The sequence below is a fragment of the Oncorhynchus keta genome, chromosome 34, assembly GCF_023373465.1.
Source record: "Oncorhynchus keta strain PuntledgeMale-10-30-2019 chromosome 34, Oket_V2, whole genome shotgun sequence".
NCBI lineage: Eukaryota > Metazoa > Chordata > Actinopteri > Salmoniformes > Salmonidae > Oncorhynchus > Oncorhynchus keta.
In genome coordinates, this window is record NC_068454.1 from 12,308,729 (window position 1) to 12,324,390 (window position 15,662).

Here is a 15,662-nt window from a genome sequence, read left to right on the forward strand (position 1 = left end):
GGCCCCCAATGGTGGAACAAACTCCCTCACGACGCCAGGACAGCGGAGTCAATCACCACCTTCCGGAGACACCTGAAACCCCACCTCTTCAAGGAATACCTAGGATAGGGTAAGTAAGGGTAAGTAATCCTTCTCATCCCCCCTTCTCCCCCTAAAAGATTTAGATGCAAGTGGCTGTTCCACTGGATGTCATAAGGTGTATGCACCAATTTGTAAGTCGCTCTGGATAAGAGCGTCTGCTAAATGACTTAAATGTAAATATGTAAATGTAAATATCGGTAGACTCAACAGCCTTGGTTTCTCAAATGACTGCCTCGCCTGGTTCACCAACTACTTCTATGATAGAGTTCAGTGTGTAAAATCTGAGGGCCTGTTGTCCGGACCTCTGGCAGTCTCTATGGGGGTGCCACAGGGTTCAATTCTTGGGTCGACTCTTTTCTCTGTATATATCAACGATGTCGCTCTTTCTGCTGGTGATTCCCTGATCCACCTCTACGCAGACGACACCATTCTGTATACCTCTGGCCCTTCTTTGGACACTGTTAACAAATCTCCAAATGAGCTTCAATGCCATACAACACTCCTTCCGTGGCCTCCAACTGCTCTTAAATGCTAGTAAAACCAAATGCATGCTCTTCAACCGTTTGCTGCCCGCACCCGCCCGCCCGACTAGCATCACTACTCTGGATGGTTCTGACTTAGAATGTGGACAACTATAAATACCTAGGTGTCTGGTTAGACTGTAAACTCTCCCTCCAGACTCATATTAAACATCTCCAATCCAAAATTAAATCTAGAATCGGCTTTCTATTCCTCAACAAACCCTCCTTCACTCGCCGCCAAACATGCCCTCGTAAAACTGACTATCCTACCGATCCTCGACTTCGGCTTTGTCATTTACAAAATAGCCTCCAACAATCTAATCAGCAAACTGGATGCAGTCTATCACAGTGCCATCTGTTTTGTCACCAAAGCCCCATATACCACCCACCACTGTGATCTGTATGCTCAGGTCGGCAGCCCTCGCTACATATTTGTCGCCAGACCCACTGGCTCCAGGTCATCTAGAAATCTTTGCTAGGTAAAGCTTTGCCTTATCTTAGCTCACTGGTCACGATAACAACACCCACACGTAGCATGCGCTCCAGCAGGTATAGCTCACGGGTCATCCCCAAAGCCAACACCTAATTTGGCCACCTTTCCTTCCAGTTCTATCCTGCCTGATTTGGTCCCCCCCACAATGTTGACTCCATGGCTACGGCTTTGGAACAAAGCAATACATTGTTTAAATATCTCACATTTTAAACCGACAGTAACTAACTTCATGTACAAAGGTAATTGTCGGAGAGCAGTCTTTTATTGTGGCAAAACAGGTCCAATTCCAAAACCTTTTACCCTAAAGTCAAAATCTATAGAGGTATGATTGCACAAGCATAATTCATGCATTCAATGGAAGATTAGCGCAGAAACATACATGCACAGATCAAGTTAGGATTCGGGCCTAAGTATGCACTAGTTCATGGAACCAGGGTGTCTGTAGTGACACCTCAAGCACTGAGATGCAGTGCCTCAGACCACTGCACCACTCAGGAGCCCCGATCCAAGATGATCCAAGACTAGCTCAGTTATTCCCTACCGTTGTGACAGTGAGTCGTCATAATGCTGCATCAAATATACATGATCTTAGGGACATTGGCAAACACAATGTAAGTCACTTCATTTATGTGCCCCTAATTGCATGAGCCTATGAATCAGAGTTACACTGTTAGCATTAAGGCGGTGTACCCTAGTAGGAATACCACTTTGTGCAGCTCACCCTGCACTATTAGCTCCAATATAAATAACATGAGTAAGTCTACTTCTGAAAAGCTTCCCAGTAAAAGCATTAAAAACAATCAAGCAACCCAGAAAAGTGGTACAAATATTCATATTAACATGCAGCCTGAGAAACAAGGTCCATGAAGTCAATAACTTGCTTGTAACAGATGACATTCATATTCTGAATCTCTGAAACTCACTTAGACGTTTAATGATACAGTGGTAGCAATACATGGTTATAACATCTACCGAAAAGACAGAAATGCCAACGGAGGCGGTGTTGCAGTCTATATTAAAAACCACATTCTTGTAAAGCTTAGAGAAGATCTAATGTTAAATACTGTTGAAGTAATATGGCTTCAGGTTCATCTGCCTCACCTAAAGCCCATTCTTTTGGGAAGCTGCTATAGACCACCATTTGCTAACAGTCAGTATCTGGATAACATGTGTGAAATGCTTGATAATGTATGTGATATCAACAGAGAAGTATATTTTCTGGGTGATTTAAATATTGACTGGCTCTCATCAAGCTGCCCACTCAAGAAAAAATTTCAAACTCTAACCAGTGCCTCCAACCTGGTTCAGGTCGTCAGTCAATCTAACCAGGGTAGTTACAAACAGCACATTAATTAAATCATCAACATGTATTGATCACATCTTTACTAAAGCTGCAGAAATGAGCTTTAAAGCAGTATACAAATCCATAAGATGTGGTGATCACAATATAATAACCATATCTAGGAAAACCAAAGTTCCAAAGGCTGGGCCTAATATAGTGTATAGAGGTCATAGAGGTCATACAAGAAGTTTTGCAGTGATTCATATGTTGATGATGTAAATAATATTTGTTGGTCTGAGGTGTGTAATTATTTATGTCACCTTTATTTAATCAGGTAGGCCAGTTGAGAACAAGTTCTCATTTACAACTGCGACCTGGCCAAGATAAAGCAAAGCAGTGCGACAAAAACACATGGGATAAACAAACATACAGTCAATAACACAATAGAAAAATCTGTATGCAGTGTGTGCAAATGAAGTAAGGAGGTAAGGCCAAGTGGCAAAAGTAATTACAATTTAGCAATTTACACTGGAGTGATATACAGTATGTGCAGATGAGGATGTGCAAGTAGAAATACTGGTGTGCAAAAGAGCAGAAAAACCTAAATGGGGATGAGGTAGGTAGTTGGTAGGATGGGCTATTTACACATGGGCTGTGTACAGCTGCAGCGATTGGTAAGCTGCTCTGACAGCTGACGCTTAAAGTTAGTGAGGGAGATATAAGTCTCCAACTTCAGTGATTTTTGCAATTGTTCCAGTCATTGGCAGCAGAGAACTGGAAGGAATGGCGGCCAAAGGCAATGTTGGCTTTGGGGAAGACCAGTGAAATATACCTGCTGGAGCGCATGGCGTACGAGTGGGTGTTGCTATGGTGACCAGTGAGCTGAGATAAGGCGGGGCTTTACATAGCAAAGACTTATCGATAACCTGGAGCCAGTGGGTTTGGCGACGAATATGTAGCGAAGACCAGCCAACGAGAGCATACAGGTTGTTGCGAAATAGGAAGCGGATTCTAGATTGAACTTTGGATTGGAGATGTTTAATATGAGTCTGGAAGGAGAGTTTACAGTCTAGCCTGACACCTAGGTATTTGTAGTTGTCCACATATTCTAAGTCAGAACTGTCCAGAGTAGTGATGCTAGTCGGGCGGGCGGGTGTGGGCAGCGATCGGTTGAAGAGCATGCACTTCGTTTTATTAGCATTTAAGAGCAGTTGGAGGCCACGGAAGGAGTGTTGTATGGCATTGAAGCTCGTTTGGAGATTTGTTAACACAGTGTCCAAAGAAGGGCCAGAAGTATACAGAATGGTGTCGTCTGCGTAGAGGTGGGTTAAAGAATCCCCTACAACAAGAGGACGTCATTGATGTATACAGAGAAAAGAGTCGGCCCGAGAATTGAACCCTGTGGCACCCCCATAGAGACTGCCAGAGGTCCGGACAACATGCCCTCCGATTTGACACACCAAACTCTATCTGAGAAGTAGTTAGTGAACCAGGCAAGACAGTCATTAGAGAAACCAAGGCTGTGGAGTCTACCAATAAGAATGTGGTGATTGACAGAGTCGAAAGCCTTGGCCAGGTCGATGAAGATGGCTGCACAGTACTGTCTTTTATCGATGGCGGTTATGATATCGTTGGCGGTTATGATATCGTTAATGAGGAGCATCCACACGCTGCACTTGACACATTTATGAAATTGCTCATTCCAGTTACTAATAAGCACGCACCTATTAAGACAATTATTGTAAAAACTGTTAAATCCCCTTGGATTGATGAGGAATTTAAAAATTATATGGTTGAGAGGGATGAGGCAAAAGGTATGGCAATTAAGTCTGGCGGCCCAACTGATTGGCAAACGTACTGCAAATTAATAAATCATGAGACTAAACTAAATACAAATAAACTATACTATGAAACAAATAAATGATTTTTTAAAGTTTTGGGGCACCTTAAATTAAATTTTGGGGAAAAAAGTCAACTCGGCTCCTTCATTCATTGAATCAGATGGCTTATTCATCACAAATCCCACTGATATTGCCAACTACTTTAATGACTTTTTCATTGGCAAGATAAGCAAACTTAGGGATGACATCACTACTTTTATTTATGAGAGGTAAATATGTTGAATGCACTGAGCTGTCTGTCTAAACTACTGGCACACAGCTCGGACACCCATGCATACCCCACAAGACATGCCACAAGAGGTCTCTTCACAGTCCCAAAGTCCAGAACAGACTATTGGTGGCACAACAGTACTACATAGCACCGTGACTATATGGAACTCTATTCCACAACAAGTAACTGACACAAGCAGTGAAATTAGATATAAAAAAACAGATTTAAAAAACACAGTATGGAACAGCGGGGACTGTGAAGCAACAATGACATTGGCACAGACACATGTATACACACACACACACACACACACACACACACACACTTAGTACTGTAGATATGTGGTAGTGGTCGAGTAGGGGCCTAAGGACACACAGTGTGTTGTGAAATCTGTGAATGTATTGTAATGTTTTTAAAATTCTATAAACTCTTAATTTTGCTGGACGCCAGGAAGAGTAGCTGCTGCTTTGGCAGGAACTACTGGGGATCCATAAAATACAAATACTAATACCTCAGGTAAATGGATAACTTCAGTAAATTCTACATTCAACCTATACCGTAGGCCTAAAGTCTACTGCTGTAATTCACTACTCTAGCCCTATCTATTGTATGATCTCGAGGGCGTTTGAACATCACAAGCTTTAAAGTGGCAACTGTGATCAGGTGAGACTTTTTGTTGTTGTCTAAATAGAGTGCTTGTTTCGCGTTCCATCCTGGTAACAACCGATGCCAGTGATGAGCCTTTATGTTAATGTTATGGATTTACACACAAAAGACTGGCCTACTTTCCACGCTTCCATAGAGCCCCATAGAGTGTGTAGGTGTCATAATACCCATAAAACCTAGCAGTCAAACAGGAAAATGGTTCCAATCGTTTTTCCACCGTAAAATTTTCCCATAGGAGATTTTAGGAACACTTCGAATAAGGGCTGTGTTTCATGTAGGCTTACACCGGCGTGACATTTTGATAACCATGTAAATCTCTCTCGGACCAGGTGACTTATCAATATATTCAGCCCTATGTACTCTGATTCAAAAATGCTAATTAGCATCAAAGTAGACATCATGCAAAACTGTAAATCCCTGCAAGCTCCTGCATGTCATCTCTAGCTGACACCTTTGCTAGCAGGTATTGTGTCCATTTAAAACTTGCACAAGACAGTTCACAGAATTGTCCATTTAAAGTGAAAAATGTATGGGGGAAAAACGATTGGAACCTTTTCCATGTTTGACCACTAGGTTTTATGGGTATTATGACTCACTTGGTGGTACTCTGTAGCGGCCCTCCCAAACTCGGGCCTGTGCCCCACCGGGTGCACGTTTATTTTTTTGCCCTAGCACTACACAGCTGATTCAAATAACCAACTCATCATCAAGCTTTGATTAATTGAATCAGCTGTGTAGTGCTAGGGCAAAAAACAAAACTGATCTGGCGGACTCACTAAACACACATGCTTAATTTGTAAATAATGTCTGAGTGTTGTGTGCCCGACTATCCGTAAAAACAAAAATTAAATGGTGCCGTCTGGTTTGCCTAATATAAGAAATGTTAAAATATTTTTTTTACTTTTGATACTACTATATATTTTATCAATTACATTTTACTTTTGATAGTTAAGTATATTTAAAACCATATACATTTCGATTTTTACTCAAGTAGTATTTTACTGGGTGACTTTCACTTTTACTTGAGTCATTTTTTAAAGGTATCTTTACTTTTACTCAAGCATTACAATTGGGTACTTTTTCCACCACATCGTGTTCAGTAGAGTGAAACGTTAAAACATGTTCGTAATAGCAATAGAGACTTCACTAAAACCTATAGGAGACCGCTAGTCATCACATTACAGCAAAACATGGTTTATTCAACATTCCTTTCCAAACTAACCATACCTGTATCACTGGTGAACGTCAAAGTGTACATATTGCTTGTTCACAAAGGCATTAATACTGAATGGATTGCGCTCTCTCTCTCAACATGCGGACGGACACACAGCGCCCCCTAGTATTGCTTGGTGGTTTTGTCTTTGGAGTGTTGAAATGATGTAATGCAGAAGTACACAACTCACGGTCCTCTTGGGCCACAGTCCATAGCTGCAGAAAGTAGTTTGGGGGGGATTTCCGGCGCTAAAGATGTCTAGATTGGTCCGCTAATACAGGACTAGTAAAGGCCCAGTACTCTACTTTTGTGAACATTTTTTAACTAAATGTATTTGAGTGTTTACCAGCATTTGTAGTTTCAGTCTGATAATTCTGTACAAAACAGTTAAATCTGAATATAAAAAGTATTTGCTTGATATGTTTTCCAGTTTCTTGAAATACTTTGCAAATGCAACATATTTCTATGTGAACACTGAAATGGTCTATTCATTCATTTTCCATAGAGTCTTATCCAGAGCAACTTACCATAGTGAGTGCATACATTCTCATACTTTTCTTCTACTGGTCCCCCATGGGAATCCAACCCACAACTCTAGCATTGCAAACGCTATTCCAACTGAGCCACATCACATCCTCACAAACCACTTGATGTCTCAGTGTACTCAGTTACTGTATTGGTCATTGTTTTTTTTCTTGGTGATGGAAAGTCTACCGGTACAAACCTAGTTGACCAGCCTATATACAATACAGTAATGTACATTTACATTAAGTGGTTTGTAAGGATGGTAATTTAATACCGCACAAAAACTGGTTGTTTTCCATGTCATTTGATCAAGAAAAATATTTAATGTGATGTGGATGTTTTGTGTCTTTGCCCATAACCCTTCACCTTTTGATGTAAATGTTTGAGGACAGGGTTTTGTTTATTTCTGGATTCCATTAGAATGACAATCATAGAAAAGGCACAAGGCAACAACTTACAATTCCAACTATTGAATCCTGCAAGATACTGTTCTTAATTATACAACTACATTTTTTGCCAAAGCAGAGATACTGATTATTTTTTCCCCCCATGCTACAGACGTCTATATCGGTCTGCTAATACTAGTAAAGGCCCAGTGCACTACTTTTAAAAAATGTATTTTTATAAATTTATAGATTTTTCAGGGGTATTCTGATTTTCCAGCACCCTCAGCATCCCTACTCCCTGCGGCAATGCCACAGTCCTGCTTTTAATTCATGCCTTACATTTAATTTATCAATTTGTGTCATTAATTGGCTGGCAGACAATGCAGCCCTTGAAGACCTGATTTTTGTTATTTTATATAACCCCCCCAACACGACCAGTTAGAAAATAATAGTATTTCTGCCCTTTGTGGTCCAGAAAGAGCAGCCCTGCCCTACTGTGCATTCATTTGTGACTATGTTTCGTCATTTCTCCAAGACAGAAAGAGAGAGAGAGACCGTGGCTGTGCCAGGGGATGTAGCTCTCTCCTTTTCTCTTATTCTGTCCTGGAATACTGAGATTCCAAAGGGAGCATCGTCTGGAACAATGATATTCGCAAGGCCTCTGGGGCATGTACTGCTGGAGTCACCAGCTAGCAACGTGCACATGGCGATTGTCATCAAACAAGAACAAAAATAAAACTCAGAGTTGATTTCCTGTGTTTTCCTCTCACTCCTCCGTGATAGGTGGTCACTCCTCCCTGATAGGTGGTTACCTGATAATTGTGCAGTCACAGGTTTCAAGTGTTTCACTGTTTTCTCTTAAATTATTTTAAAAATCCTACAAAGTTCTACCCCTCTTCCAAGAGCTGGGTTGTTATTAGTGGGTTTTGCGTTTGGATTCCGTTATGATCGGCCCGGCGAATTCCACAAAGTCGTCTATGAGAACTGGCCAGGCCCCTGACAGGAAGGAAACATATGATTAGAGGGCATTTTACTGACTGTCTTGCTCCAGGTAGAAGTTTCCCTAAGCACATATCTGAGAAAAGCAGGCTCTCTTTACAACTTAACTGTCAGCATTGGGGGAAAAGGCAAAACTGACCTTAAATCAGTGTCTAAGAACAACTTCATTCTGGATCATCTAGAGCAGTGGTCACCAAACCTGGTCCAGGAGAGCTACAGGGTCTGCAGGCTTTTGTTTCGGCCCAGTACTGAATCACCTGATTCATCTAATTTACAGCACATTAGAACCTTGATTAGCTGAATCAGGTGTATTGGTGCTGAGCTAGAACAAAAGCCTGCCCACTCAGTAGCTTTTCAGGTCCAGGGTTGATGACTACTGCATTCTGCCATTGTGTATATTCAGTTGAGGGCAATGTTGCACTGCACTTTTGCAGACATTAATGAACCATGACTACTCTGAGCCCTACCAAATACACTCCAGGTAACCAAGGGTTTTAAACTCACCCTCCTCGTCGTAATTTGACATGTCGTCTGCGATTATGTTGCCAAAATCCAAGAGTAAGTTCCACGTGTCTTCGGGACTCGACCTTTTGTGGTGTTCCTACGTAAAACACGAGAAAACCAGAAGTTTTATACATGTGCTTTTCTTAATACTAATTTCTGTGTTCTATTTATGTGCTTTTCTATGAACCAATTTCGGTGTTCATGCAAGTGAATGACTTGAACGAATCCTCACTATCAGTAGCTGAAATTTGGCAGTACGCCCAGAACCTTGTTTAGAGAACGTAAGATATCTCAGTTTCAAGGTGTCAGCTTAGAGAGAAGAAGCCTCGTGAGGTAATGGTTGGTTACATGTTATGAAACAGTATTGGTTGGTCACATGAATGAAACAAAATGGCAATGATTCATTCATTATGCTAAATCATGCAAATATAACGTGTCTGTGTATAGCCGTATATAAGACAACTGCTGGGACTGCCCCAGCGGAGCTTCTGTCAGACGTTCACTATGGTGCATTACATTTGTTGGAACCTCTCCAGCGAGCTGACAAAAAACAATGATTCATTTAAGATTGCCTTAGAGTGTCCCTGTGTAAGAATTTACACAACAATTGCACAGTAGAAAACAAGACACAGGATGTACCTAACAAATAGCATCAAATGTAATGCTAGATAGGGATGCATAGCATTACTCACTCACCAATAGGAAACTGTTCCAGAGGCCCAGGAACTTAAAATGATCTGTCAGTACCAGGTTCCAGTAGGCCACAGCCATCTCTAGATCTGAAACACAGCAAGAATCACACCTTGCTATCTCACTGTAGTTGAATCAGGTGTTCTCACTTGGTTGAAACAAAAGCCTGGGCACTACCCTTCGATGTCCTCAGGACCAGAGTTGAGAAACACTGATGCAACTACATCACAGTAACTCTTGTGAACACTGATGTAACCAACTCATCTGTGCTGACCTAAACCCTTCTGTCCAGGGTTCTTGGCAAAGTTGAACGTGAACTGGTAGAAGTCCTTGAACTTTTGACGCTGTCTTTCAGCTCCTGTTCTAATCTGGGAAGAAGAGCCTTCAGCTTCTCTGGGCTGTCGCACCTGGAGAGAAGAGAAACAGAGTGGGCAAGTCAGTGGATATCTCTATCAAAAGCATACCACAAACACCCACACACAAACCTCATCTAATCCAGGAGGTTCCTAAACTGTTCTTGTGCTACGATCTACTACCCATCATTTGGGTTCCCCAGGGCCATGTTCTGTGGGCACAAACAGGATAACCTTTTGTTGCAAAAGTTGTCCAATAAGAACACTTATTTTCAATATCCATTTAAAAACAAGTTTCCGTAGGACTCAGAGGTAACCTATGCTGACTTGGCTTCATACCAAACATGAAGACACAGTATTAATAATGCAAATGTTGACTTAGTCAAAATATAGCACCTCACCCCACCATGGGAATAAACACTAACAACCCCACAAAAACATGCTCTGGCTATAACCAATATCACACTGTCATGCCCCCAAACTGAGATGCGTCGCAGAGTGATGACATCACCACGCGCTCACCCCAGTTCAGACATGCGTCAAGGAACTTCTTCTTGCTGAACTCGCACTGGGTGGTGGCCCAGAACTTCCACTCCACCACCAGGACTCTGATGCAGGTCGGGTCCAGGGTGAGGTCATCGCAGAACTGCTGTCGATGCCAATCTTATTCTCATCCTGGGGATCTGTGGAAATACATCTGTATATAAACGCTTAATAAACACACACAGTCCAGAAATCACTATCGTAGGGATCTGAGAGACCACAAACACACATTTCCTCTTCTGGTGAACAAGATAAGCAATACAATGCATAACACCACAAATACATAATACACACACACTTACGAAACCATAACAGACACACAATCTTTGACACACACAATCTCTGCGTGCTCTATTCCTCCAGAACTTCTCCCACTTGCCTTTGTAGCAGTTGTAGAGCTGTTCCAGCTTCTTCTCCACAGAAGATTGCATGGATTCCTTATAGTAGAGGTCTGGTTCTGGAAGTAGTTGCCTGTGACCACCTCTAGTTTCCAGTCATTCTGGGTCAGGCAGTAAGAGGCAGTCTTCTCCCCCGCCTGCGTGAAGGACATGAACTGCTGGACCTTGTCTCTCTGCAAAGACTTCAGCTTATGCTGTACGGAGACAGGACTGTCAGACACAGACAGGCAAGGGACCACCGAAAACAGGATGCACACACACATTGAGACGCACACCAGGATACAAAGGGACACACACACATCCATAGACATTCAGGCCGAGGTCATGCAGAAACAAGGGTAGATGGTCACAGACAGACACTCACTTTGTATGATGAGATATAGGTTGAAAAACAAACAGGCAATATTATTTACTGTGTTGATAGGGGAGTAGGCTAGTGTACTATAACGCAATTTGATGTGCTAGTATTATTTATTTAATGGATGGATTAAATTGTAAATGATAATATACACACGTGGTGCTATAGGATATATACATATTTTACATTGTAATACACTACCCCTACATGCCATTGTGTTCAGGAGCTATGGGTTTATCTTTCCACTGTCACTAGGCCTACACATTCACACTCAAACTGAATTGAATGGGGGATACATACCTACTTTTCACTGAAGAACGGAACAAGGTACGACATACAGCTTCGATCCAAGACCTTAAAATCATGCCTGACAAGATCAATAAAATAAGAACGGTATCCTAATATAGTGTGCATACAGGAGTAGCCTATTGTACAATAATGTAACTGCGTGTGCTTGTATTATTTATATAATTGATAAATGAAATTGTAAATGTGGATGGGTACACTACGTCATTCAATGATTACGGTATTGTACAAGGTAGATACAGGAGTAGCCTGTAGTCTACAATAATAATGTCATTGAATGTGCTATAGTATAATTTATTTAATTGATAAGGAAAATTGTAAATGGGGATGGGTAGGCTACTTCATTCAGTGACAACAATGTCTTGCTATCTCGGAGTATGTTCATGAAAGCTTTTCAGCTGTTGAACTATGGCAAGTTCGAACTCATTTCTAAATCTAGCTTTCTTTTAGTCAAGAAGTGATGAGCTAGAGCAACCAATCAGTGTCACTTTGGATGATCTACCTACCACCCACACTGCTCTCTCTCCACAAGCAACCACATCCTCCTCTCAACGGTGATTGTCACAGCCATGTATATCCCCCCTCAAGCCGATACCACGGCGGCCCTCAAGAACTTCCCTGGACTCTATGCAAACTGGAAACCATATATCCGGAGGCTCCATTTATTGTAGCTGGGGATTTAAACAAAGCAAATTTGAGAACAAGGCTACCTAAATTCTATCAGCATATTGCTTGTAGTACCCGGGCTGGCAAAACACTGGATCACCGCTACTCTAACTTCCGCCATGCATACAAAGCCCTCCACCGCCCTCCGTTTGGCAAATCTGACCACGACTCCATTTTGCTTCTCCCCTCCTATAGGAAGAAACTCAAACAGGATGTGACATGTTCCTGGTAGCCTCAGAGAATAATATACGCTGATTTGGTGAGTGAGTTTATAAGAAAGTGCATAGGAGATGATGTACCCACTGTGACTGTTAACACCTACCCCAACCAGAAACTGTGGATAGATGGCGGCATTCGTGCAAAACTGAAAGAGTGAACCACCGCATTTAACCATGGAAAGATGACCGTGACTATGGCCGATTACAAACAGTGTAGTTATTCCCTCCGCAAGGCAATAAAACAAGCATAATGTCAGTATAGGGACAAAGTGGAGTCGCAATTCAACGGCTCAAGACACGAGATGTATGTGGCAGGGTCTAAAGACAATCACGGACTACAAAAAGAAAATCTGCCATGTCACGGACACCGACGTCTTGCTTCCAGACAAACTAAACACCTTTGAGGATAATACAGTGCCACCGACGCGGCCCACTACCAAGGACTGTGGGCTTTCCTTCTCTGTGGCAAGGATACAACATCTCCACTTCATTGATCCTCAACACAGGGGCCCCACAAGGGTGCATGCTCAGACCCCTCCTGTACTCGCTGTTCACCCATGACTGTGTGGCCATACACGCCTCCAACTCAATCATCAAGTTTGCAGACAACACTAGTATGCTTGATCACCAACAAGGACGAGACAGCCTATAGGGGGTAGGTGTAGTGTCAGGAAAACAACCTTTCACTCAACATCAACAAAACAAAGGAGATGATGGTGGACTTCAAGAAACAGCAGAGGGAGCCCCCCCTATCCACATTAATGGGACAGCAGTGAAGAAGGTGGAAAGTTAAGTTCCTGGGCGTACACATCACGGACAAACTGAAATTGTCCACTCACACAGACAGTGTGGTGAAGAAGTCGCAACAGCGCCTCTTCAACCTCAGGAGGCTGAAGAAATTTGGCTTGTCACCGAAAATCCACAAATTTCTACAGATGTGCAATTGAGAGCAGGTCCTGTGTACATTTGCAAATACTGTGCCAAATCATATGTGAAGAATGCAACAAAGATGCAGAATCATCTGGCCAAGTGCATGAAGTTCCCTCAGCGCTCACAACAAGTAACCTCTGACAAAAGTCCCTCTACTTCTATTTGAGGTGAAAATAATGAATCAGACACCTTATCGATAGCAACAGCTCATGGTCCTCCTGGAATCAGAAGTTTTTTTGACTCAATGGAGGAACGTAGTCAGACAAATGCTGATGAATGTCTTGCTCGAGCTGTGTATGCAACTCGTTCACCTCTGATGCTCACAGGCAATGTGTATTGGAAGAGATTTCTGAATGTTCTTCGCCCAGCATACACCCCCAGAAGGTATTTGCACTGGTGACAGACAATGCTGCGAACATGAAGGCTGCTTGGTCTAAAGTGGAGGAGTCCTACCCTCACGCTCATACCTTGAATCTGCTCCTCAAGGACATCATGGCACTGAAAACAATAGATACACTCTACAAGAGAGCCAAGGAAATGGTTAGGTATGTGAAGGGTCATCAAGTTATAGCAGCAATCTACCTCACCAAGCAAAGAGATGAATAAGAGCACCACATTGAAGCTTCCCAGCAACACCTGTTGGGGTGGTGTTGTCATCCTGTTTGAAATTAAATGGCCAGCCCCATCAGGAGGATCCTCCTGGATTATGTATTTTGGGAGAGAATGGAAAGCAGCCTGAAACCTATAGCAGTAGCCATTGCACGTATTGAGGGAGACAATGCCATCCTGTCTGATGTTCAGACTCTGCTTGCAGATGTAAGAGAAGAAATACATTCTGCCCTGCTCACTTCACTGTTGCTCCGAGCAGAGGAAACTGCAGTTCTGAAATACATCAAAAAGTGTGAAGACTTCTGCCTGAAGCCCATACACGCTGCAGCGTACATGCTGGACCCCAAGTATGCTGGCAAGAGCATCCTGTCTGGTGCAGAGATCAACAAGGCCTATTGTGTCATCACTACCGTGTCTCACCACCTTGGCCTGGATGTGGGCAAGGTTCTTGGCAGTCTGGCGAAGTACACTTCCAAGCAAGGGCTTTGGGATGGAGATGCAATATGGCAGTCGTGCCAACATATCTCATCAGCCACCTGGTGGAAGGGACTTTGTGGATCTGAGGCTCTTTCCCCTGTTGCCTCCATCATCCTCCAAATCCCACCAACATCAGCCGCCTCAGAGCGCAGCTGGTCCTTTGTTTGGGAACACACACACCAAAGCATGCAAATTATTATTTTTTAAACTAGTTTAATGAAAATCACCCAGGATCAACACTCTCACACTCAGTAATCAGGAGAATATATTCAACTGGTCTCAACATAGTATTCAGATCTAAATGTAATGTATTCAAATCAAATGTATTTATAAAGCCCTTCTTACATCAGCTGATGTCACAAAGTGCTGTACAGAAACCCAGCCAGTATTGAGCATACAAAGGTACATATGAATTCTCATCTCATTCGGGACAAACAAACACCATATACTTATTTTTAGTCTTTCTCTAAACAGTGCAAATCAAAATGTATTTGTCACATGCACCTAATACAACAGGTGTAGTAGACCTTACAGTGAAATGCTTATTTACAAGTCCTTAGCCAACAATACAGTTAAGAAAATACCTAGAAATAAAAATAAATAATAATTAAAGAGCAGCAGTAAAATAACAATAGCGAGGCTATATACAGGCGGTACCGGTTAGGCGAGGTAATTGAGGAAATATGTGCATGTAGGTAGAGTTAAGAGTGACTATGCATAGATAATAAACAGAGAGTAACAGCAGCGTAAAAGAGGGGTCTGGGTAGCCCTTTGACTAGCGGTTCAGGAGTCTTATGGCTTGGGGTAGAAGCTGTTAAGAAGCCTTTTGGACCTAGACTTGGCGCTCCGGTACCCTCTCCACTACATGCATGTATTGTAATAAACGATAGAAATGTACGGTTGACGCCACAATCTAAGTTCATCAATCACAATTAATTAAAGGATTGGGGTATAACACACATGGTGATGTTTCCTCTGACCACTGATCTGAAGTGAATGCTGCAACTACATCCAAATGTTAAGGTAAAGATCCAGTGAAGACTAGCTGTTCCTAAGTCAGTGTGTATATAGAGATGGCTGAGCTTGTATACCAGCTATATCACTGAACAGGTGAATCATTATGACACTGACCTCTGATTTGTGATGATTTCAAATGGATCCTTACGATCACAAGCTGTTTCTTTGCAATTTTAGCAGTTAAAAATAGGATTTTGTGTGTCCGTTTCAAATCCCGGAAAAGGGTCTTAAAACGCCGAACACCATGAGACCAATGGAAGAACGCGGGAAAGGAGGTCCTGCCCTAAAGGGCGTGGCTTTAGTAGCACGGATTGC

General features: G+C 42.4%; 1 pseudogene; it reads right to left on the minus strand.

Moving 5' to 3' along the window:
- Positions 1-6,333: 6,333 nt before the first annotated feature.
- LOC118366743 (DCN1-like protein 2) lies at positions 6,334-15,630 on the minus strand (annotated as a pseudogene).
- Positions 15,631-15,662: the final 32 nt, after the last annotated feature.